Source organism: Lissotriton vulgaris, chromosome 6, assembly GCF_964263255.1.
Source record: "Lissotriton vulgaris chromosome 6, aLisVul1.2, whole genome shotgun sequence".
Lineage (NCBI taxonomy): Eukaryota > Metazoa > Chordata > Amphibia > Caudata > Salamandridae > Lissotriton > Lissotriton vulgaris.
Window position 1 is genome coordinate 382,999,059 of NC_141694.1, and position 9,379 is coordinate 383,008,437.

General features: G+C 47.8%; 1 protein-coding gene across 1 annotated transcript in view; it reads right to left on the reverse strand.

Moving 5' to 3' along the window:
• TDRP (testis development related protein) overlaps positions 1 to 8,546 on the reverse strand; it is a 554,794-nt gene extending 546,248 nt beyond the window's left edge. The window contains exon 1 of the mRNA XM_086926404.1: positions 8,294 to 8,546. The gene's annotated coding sequence lies outside the window, so the exon portion shown is untranslated. The remainder of the gene's footprint in view (positions 1 to 8,293) is intronic.
• Between the last annotated feature and the right edge of the window lie 833 nt (positions 8,547 to 9,379).

Sequence of the window (9,379 nt, forward strand, 5' to 3'; positions counted from 1 at the left end):
AATGGTTTCTCAACTGAGGCCTTTCCTGTAGACCAAGGTGTGGTCCGGGGGTTTGTGTTCTCCCCCCAACCCTCTTCATTTTATACATTAACAACTGTATTGCTTACTTATCCAACTGTGTTAATGATTGCCCTAGCTTGGTGGGAGTAAAAATACCTGCCCTGCTTTTTGAGGATGACACGCTATTGTTGTCCAAAACTAGGACAGGGTTGCAAAGCATGGGTGATAGTTTCAACAAGCTTTGCACTGATTTTGAAGTTAAAATCTCCAAGACCAAATATATGACTTTCTCCAAGAGGGGGACAGTGAGGGGAGTTATCAAGGTGAGATCCGAAGAACTGGAAAGAGTTCAGGAGTTTGACTACCTGGGGATTACGTTAGACGAGTCAGGATCTTGGAACTCACAGATTCTAAAGAGAACCATAACTCTCAAACAGTGGGCCGGAGCTATATTAAAGTTTGCCGAAAAGGCAGCTTGGTCTTCTGTATGCCCAGCTGTAGAAATCAATAAAGCCCAGGTTAGGGTGACTGCTCTGTATGGGGTGGAATTATGGGGCTATTGTAAAACCAGTGCCCTTTGCATAGCAGAAAATAATTTCATTAGAAGTCTCCTGGGCCTTGGTAAAGGAATGACATTGGGGCTGCTTCAGCTGGATATTAGGATTCATGAGATATCGTCACTGTTGGCCCGGAGGCCCTTACTGTATTGGATCTGAATATGGAGTACCATTGAATTGTAGGTATGCATAAAGGTGTGCAGTTCCTGTGGATGAGAAGGTTGGGAGAGGCTGAGGGATCAAGTCGGGAATCTGATCCTTCAGGAGCAAGAGCCCTCACACACCTCAAGGGGTACCATGTTTCATCATGGGGCAGCTCCTAGTTGGGCTAGGGATGCAATGCCTAACGGGCCCCGCGGGGGTGGGCACCTTGCCGGAGTTCTTTTAAACTGCCGTCATGAAGTATGAGGGTAAGAGTGAGGGTGAAGTGAACGAGTAGAGTGGTGGGTTTAAAAATAACCCACCATGAAGTTATTTGATAAATAATTAATATGAATTCTATGCCTAACTTTTAGTAATTTAATACATAATAAATATAAAAAATTTACTTTAGGTGGGTATTTTTAAAATACATTTAAAAAATGTTAAGTTTTAATTAACCTAAATGAATGAAATATTTAATTCAAAATGAATAGTGGTGTAACATTTTGTATGTGTTCTACTTTTAAAGTATAAAATTAACAGTAATAATTAACATCAAAATAATTATTTTTTTAAATTTAACTTTAAAGCTTTTCTCTATACCAGTGATAATCAAAGTACGGCCCAAGAGTCGCTTGCGGCCCTCCTTACCTTCACATGCGGCTCCCTGCTGTGCGACCGCTCTGGGCTGCTATTTAGTTAAGAGAGCACTAACGTTAAGAAAAATGTTAAATAAAAGGGGGAAGCTTTATTTTCAAGATAACTGAAGGAAAAGAAAAGACACAAATAAGGTGTCCAGTTCCACTTAACTTTAGGAACATATTCTTTTTTAAGACATCTTGTAATAAACGTGTATAAAAATGACTGTCTATTCAAAATGTAAAAACTTATATTTCATTAATATGCAGAAGCGTTTCACTTTAGTACATCAACTTAGATCAGCACATTGGGAAGTATTTATTGAGTTATAGTTTTCAAATAATGAATATAGAAACATTCATGCCTCCTCCCACCCTTATAACAATGGCAATATATGAACTAAGAGACAAGTCAATTGTCACATCGAACCCTCTGAGTGGCCTGGGTTGTTATACAAGTGGGAAAATTATAGTTAGTTAAATCAAACACCAGAGAATGTTTGTACATTGCACACCCTGAACACATATTTCAAGGTGCTCTTACACATGATAATGAAGAAAAGAGATGCAAAGTGAAATAAATAAAATTGCCTAGGATCACACAATTTAGTTAAGTGGGGAAGTCAGGACTGATTATAAGTTTTCTGGTTTTACTTTGTATAATTCTAATTCATTCCAGTTGAATAAAGAAGATACCTCTTTTTTAGGTTTCAGCTACCGTCCCACTGCGTGAGCAGTGGGCGGAGCCGAAATCTTTTGTGTGTAGTATGGGTGCCTGAACACGCCCCTCTTCTCCATTGGCTGGCCTCGTAAATGCTGGCCAGCCATTGGAGGAGAGGAGCGTCACTGAGTTCAGGGCCCGCCTTGACGCGATTCAGGGGCGTTTCTGGGTCTTTTTTTAAGTACCCCCCTCTCCTCTTCCCATTGGCTGGAATGTTACCTTCCAGCCAATGAGAAGGGGAGAGCACGCAAACACGCCCCCGAATCGCGAAACGACCTGTTTCTCTGTTCCAGTCCCGCTCCCCCCTCCCTCCGCCCGCAGCTCTCCTTAGTCCCGCTCCCCCCTCCGCCCGCAGCTCTCCTTAGTCCCGCTCCCCCCCTCCCTCCGCAGCTCTCCTTAGTCCCGCTCCCCCCGCCCGCAGCTCTCCTTAGTCCCGCTCCCCCCTCCCCCCTCCCTCCGCCCGCAGCTCTCCTTAGTCCCGCTCCCCCTCCCTCCGCAGCTCTCCTTAGTCCCGCTCCCCCCCCTCCCTCCCCCCGCCCGCAGCTCTCCTTAGTCCTGCTCCCCCCCTCCCTCCACCCGCAGCTCTCCGGTAGTCTGCTCTTGCTTTCCTAGTTAAGTTATGTTCTGTTGCTGTTTTTTAACGCGTGAACCGTTCCCCGGGAGTCCTTAAAGTTGAATGCTGAGGGAACCTCGGATCCCCAACACCACCACCTGTGACTGGCTACAGGCTCCCTTCGGGCTCAGGAGGATATTGCCCACTTGTAAAGGACTGATCCAAGTCAAAAGGTAGGTGGGGGAGTCTGTGTTACGTCACCGCGATATTATCTGTTGTTTAAACTTTTGCTTGGGGAGGGGAGGCGGTTCCATTGTGGTGTACAGCTCGTTGTTTATGTTCATTTTTTTAGAGGGAGAAGCCGAGGAGTAAAGCATGAGATTGTATAATGAGGATAGCAGTTCCCTCCCCGCTTGGGTCCTCCATTGTCCCGGGACATAGATTCCTGGCATTCCATCCGGGCTGCGGAGAAACGCACCAAGACCGGAAGTGAAGGGCTCCTTGTGACAGCACTCCCTTTCCTTCTGTTTATTGTGGCGTTGCTGGGCCTGGAGCTTTGAGAGATGTCCCCCATCCCCTCTGTCCGTCCCTGTGCACGGCCCGGGTGCGCGTCCACGCTGTAGCACCCGAGGTCGCCCCCTCCTTTTCCATACAGAAGTCAGCCAGCCGTTAACCCTCTGTCTTCCCTGAACAAACTGGCTTATTATGCCCCTACCTCCCCAAAACACCGCCCACTCCATGTGCACTGCGCCCCATCGTGCGCTCTACACACCACACCCCTCTTCACTCCCTGCGCAGCACAACTCTCACATAGTCACAGCTGCACAATGAGTGGACTCTCCCTTGGCACCCCACCCTGCCCCCTGACCCAGGCGTCTGTTTTCCATACACACTCCACCCACTCTTCCGCTGCACACTGTGTAAGCTCCTTTTACAGTGCTCCACCTCAGTCTTCACACACTGTACACTTTACGTAGCCTTTTAAAATGTTACTCATATTTTCTCGTAATCCACACCGTGACCCGGCTATCCCCCTGTCCCAGACCTTCTCACCCCTTTACACATAGCTGCACAGTGCTCTTGCCTTGCCCCCTATCTGTGCCACTGCCAGCCCCTTCCTAAGCCCTAATGTGCAAATTTCGCCCAGTCATTTCCTTCACACTGCCTGTTCCTATGCCCCTTAGTCTGCCTATCCTCCTCGCACACTGCTCCCCTTACTTCCCTGGAAACTGCCCTTTTTTAGGTGCTTTTCTCGCAGGCGAAATCTTATTTCTACAGTATGTGTGTGTTGTCCCTCCCCTCTGTTCCATTGGCTAGCTCCATAAATGGAGGCTAGCCATTGGAACAGAGATCTGTGCGTCAATGCCGGAGCAGATTCGTGGGCGTTCCCGAGAATTTTAGGCTTTTGCCCACGTCATGCGGCTGTGGGCGGTGCTTTTTTTTTTTTGTCTCGGCATCCTTCGTCACACCAGCCTGCTCACTCTCCCTGTGAGGACGCAGACCCGACCCGCTCCCTACTACGAGCAGGGGTAGGCTGCGTGATTTCACTTTCCTTGCAGGTAATCGGCATTTTCACTATTTTTTTATCCCGTTCCCGCCCCCCCTCCCGCTGTCCGTGTGCCCGTTCCCGCCCCCCCCTCCCGCTGTCCGTGTGCCCGTTAACTCGCCCCCCTCCCGCTGTCCGTTTGCCCGTTCCCGCCCCCCCTCCCGCTGTCCGTGTGCCCGTGCTTAATGCTTGTTATTCATGCATTTATTGTGTATTTCACGCAGCGCTGTGCTATTGTGTATGCACTCTTGAACTATAAAAGTTGTGCAACTTTTATTGGGTATTTAAACACACAGGGTGCTTCCCAGTGGGTGAGAATGGAGTAACAGAACTTCTCAAGTAGGGAGCAACATTCACATACGTTACCTCTGCAACTGGTAGTCAGCCAACTGAGCTATCCGACTCCCAATGGACCCCGGACGTGCCTCGTGCTCCCTCCCAGACCACAGAGGAGCTGAACATTTTTCTGCCTCCTCCCTGGATCTAGCTCCGGCACGATGCACGTAGCGCTCACTGCAGGCGCTGAACCCCGGAGCTATCTCGCAGGGACTGGTGCCGCGGGTGCCAGGGTATGCATGGAACTGTGCGGCGGGGAGTCCATCGCCGGGCAGCTGGCACACCCCAGTTTCCAGAAGGGTGTGGGAATTGGAGTGGGAAGAATACGCAAATGTGCCTGGAAGGTGGTTCAGTTAGCTCTATGCGCTATGCAGAAATGAACTCCCACTAAAGATTATCGTATGCAGATTGTGCCAACAAAAAACTCTAAATGTGCCGCGTGCACAGACAATTGTGTCCATTTTCCAAGCCCAGGTGGCCGATTGTAGAACACGGGGTCCACTTCGGAGGTTACTTCGGGGTCCTGTTCCATATTCATCATCTGAAATAGTGTGTCCAGTGTGTTGAGGTGTGCCTGACTGGGCGCAAGGGCAGAGGGGCACATGTGAGGTAATATGTGTGGGTACATGTTGGGCTGTTTGTTTTCTTGTGGGGGGGGGGGTCTGAATTATTGCCACCAGTCTAGAAGGCCTCCTGGTGAGCGCTCCTTCCGGATTACGAGGCAACATATCAAATATGAGAATAAGTTCATTTTTCCACATCTGGAGAGAACCCATGAGGATTGTGTCCAGTTCCAGAGGCCTCAGCTGGACCATTAGATCTGCTCAGCAGGGCACGTCTGAACACATCTGGAGTTTAGTGTCACTTGTAGAGGTACCCTCGGGGTGTGTTGTACAGTTGAAGTATTGTGTCCAGTTCTGCTGGCCTCTTCTGGGGCAGTGTATACAATTCTACGTGTCTTGTCTTACGAATTGTGTTCACTTCTGGAGGGGTATCTTGAGTAGTGTTTCCAGTTCTGGGGGCCTCTTACGTACTGTGTTCAGTTCTGTAGGTCTCTCACATATTGTGCCAGTTCTGTGAGCCACATCTTACGTATTATGTCCAGTTCTGGAGGCCAGATCCTGGGTATTGTGTCCAGTTCTTGAGGCCTCTTGCATATTTTGTCTAGTTTTGCAAGGCATATCTTACCTATTGTGTGCAGTTCGTGAGGACTCTTGTGGAGAATCGTACCCAGTTCTGCAGGCCCTGTGTCCAGCTCTGGAGGCCAGATCTTAGGTATTGTATCCAGTTCTGGAGTTCACATCTTAGTATTGTGTCCAGTTCTGGAGGCCTCCTACATATTCTGTCCAGTTCTTGAGGCCTCTTGTGGAGAATCTTACCCAGTTCTGTAGGCCCTAACTCCATAAAGTATAACCTTATGATGCTCTACTGAGAGACGCTGATGAGGTGTGGGAGCAGCAGCGCCCTAGCGTATGGGTCTATGGAGTATAACCTTATGATGCTCTACTGAGAGACGCTGATGAGGTGCGGGAGCAGCAGCACCCTAGTGTATGGCTCTATGTAGTATGCCCTTATGATGCTCTCGCAGCGTGATGCTTATAAAACAGCTTTGGGGTGCTGGGATCTATTTTAGCCAAAGCCTTTGAGGACAAGTGGGACAGCAGCACCAGAGATGCTTATGATACATGTTTGGGGTGTTGGAAGTTAGTTTACCAGGGCCTTTGATAGCAAGTAGAACACCAGAGCCCTAGCTTATCGACCTCTGAAGCATAGCTCTGTGATGCTGTATTGAGAGATTCATCGGGTAACAAGTTTAGGAGGGGCTCCGGAGGGGAAGAGTGCGGGTGTCTAAACGCTGCCATGTGGACTCTCGCTGTTTGCTGTGCGAGGCTCCTGCTGCTCCAGACCACCACCGCCGCAGTCCAGGAGGCCTCGTCTAACATGGAAGTCTGCCTTTCCCCCTCCCCACCTACCCACTGCTCTCGGTGCACACAGCTCCGTCAATGCACCTCAGCCCTGACCAGTGCTCACCACCCCACCGGATTCATGCATCCTGTTGTATCTCATCCTGCACCCCACACTTTTCTTGCACAGGCAGCGAAATGAAATGCAATAGGTCTCACATTTGCGAGAGATTAAGCTAATGGCAATGTAATTGACAATGGCATTTATTTATCTGTTTTCAAAACCAACACATAAATACACATTTTGTCATTTACAATGCCAATAGCTCAAACTTTTCCAAAGGCGAAACCATTGCATTGTAAATGCTTGTTTCACTTGACTCTCCCAAGGTAGTGATAGCAATTAAAGAAGGCTTAGCCCAAGGTGTGGTAGAGGGATGGCGATTCAGATGCTACACAACACAGTATTGTCAAACCTATGACTTTTCTAGAGTGGTTAATTTAAAAGGCAGTATGGAATGAAACCTTCAGAAAGAACTCCATGACTCACTGACCACACCATGTACATGCTTTGCTTTCCCACCGCCCACCGTACCCTGGCCCAGCAAAGCACTACTTACACCCCGCTGGCATCAATGAGGCTCTCAGACTCATCACAGACCCTAGTTTGTGGCCCCCGGGAAAATGTTTGTAAGTACCCATGCGCCATACTTTCCCATAGGTAGATCCACCCCAACACATAAGTTCACACTTTTCAGTAACTTTACACGTTTAAAAATGATGAGTAGCTCAGTTACTCAAAAGTCTAAGAGTAAACTTACAGGTGTAAATATAATCAAAAGTTTAAGAGTAAACTTAGAAGTGTAGATTCCTGCATGCGTGTTTACCTTTGTTTACAGCCCCAAAAAGGGTATTTTTTTGGAGGTAAATAGACGAATCCAAACAGTCGACCAAAGGTGAAAATGTACAGCGACGAATTATTAAACAACACCTATACCAAGTATTTCCCTTGAGAGGGAGAAAGGATAATGTATCCTTATCCAGCCCAGAGCCATCACAATTAGTGATTAAAATCCTCTTACAGCGTTAAATAGACGAACGTTATGTGCGTATAGTTAAGATTTCCAGTAGTTGGGCCCCTGACTTTTTCCTAAACCTGCACACACACTTGTTCAAACTTCCTTTCGGCGTTCCACGTCCTCTCGTTTCCTATGAGAAGCGGAAATGGGAGGCGAGTGGGAAGTCCGCTGAAAGTTTACTTCCCAGACCATTAACAATAACAGATCCTGTCGCCCGCATTGAAATAGTCACATGCTGGTGGCGGTAACAAAGCCACCTGTTCGTAAACACTGAAAGCACCTGGTTTTGATCCCAGCCCATATTTAACCTCCCAGACACCTACAGCCAGTAAAGGTGCAATATTTACTGCAGCTATTTTCCACGATCTCGAGTCAGCGGCAAGAGTGAAGGATTTGCCACAGAATGGTAATATTGTCCGTTTGTCTCTCTATTGGTTTTCACCGGGTTGAGCAGTCAGTGCACTAAGATGGGCCAAACGAGAAATACAAACATTTGACCCAAGGGGTCATTAGGAACAGCTGGCTGTTGAAAATTAACTGCGCTCTGCCAAAAAAAAAAAAAAACACGAGACTTCTAATTTTCACAGCCCCGAAAGCCGGATGGAGCTAGAAACTTAGGGTAAAACCAATGGAGCTAGAATCTAGGGGTAAAACCAAGGGAGCGAACAAGACCAGGCAGTGAGTGGTCAGCACTGCGAGCCGAGCTAGCCGCACACTGCTCTTGGGATGAAAGCACGGAGGATGATGACAAGAGCCGGTGCTTATAAAATTAAGACTTCCATCAAGCAGAGACTGCGCTGACGAAATGGTTTACTTACTCGTGCCAGCCTGGCAGACGGAAGGCTCTGAAGCAGGGAAGGGGCGGGGATCCTCCAGGGGCCCAGGACTCGCGCAGCTCACCCCCACCGTGCCGCGTGCACAGTCTGGACACCTAACTCCCCGGTTAAGTCGGTCCGTGTAAGCAACCGAGAGGAGGGGAGAGTCGTGGCTGCCTGCAGCCAGCGTTGCTCTGCTGTTACTGCCGGAGCTCAGGTTTCCCGCAGCCTGCCTGCCTGCTGCAGGAGCTCTCACAGGACACGACCTGCAAAAACTTGTTGAGAGCGGCGCTGAGGAGGGGGCGCGTATGACTGGAAGTGCATTTTAGTGAGCTTTTTACTCAGTCTTCCTTCCCCCTCGAAAGATGCGGATAAAGACCAGGGCAGAGCTGGACAAAGATCAAGGGGTTTTACAATGCGATAAATCAAGTAACCTGCTGCGTGGTGTTTTGGACTACAAGAGGCCTCGTTTTGGGAGGAGATTGCATCCTTCCTCTTTGTTTTCAAACTATGGTGTGTGGCCAAGTTTCTGTAAAAGTAGATGTTTAAGATCCGGTGATTCCTACAATGATTGTGCGAGAGTTGAAGCTGGACAAAACTCGAATTAATAACACCAGTGCTACACAAATAATTTTCACTAACATAGGACTGTGTTAATACGCAGTTTCAGAGACATTACTATACTAACTTCGCTTTTAAAACTAACAACTATTTACCCAGTGTACGCATATAAAATATTGGTGATTTCATTTCAAATTCACACTAAAAAAAATAACGGCAACGTTTGTGGTCCACTTTAAATACGCGTATTTTGATAAAGTCATATCTCAACAAAGTTCTGAGTAGAGAAAGGGTAGGTTGTGTTCCAAGGCAATTTGGAAATGCTGAGCTGGTGATGCTATATACCTCATGCACACATTTTTGTTCTCATAAATATGATATTCGCTTTGCATGAAGCAAAATAAATACGCTAATGTAGAGATTCTTAAAAGGCACAGGTCGCATACATTGATAACTAAGATCAATTAAATGCCACTTGTCAAGTTGGGCTGCTACCACTTTTCGGACTAAAGGTGAGAAAAGGCAGAA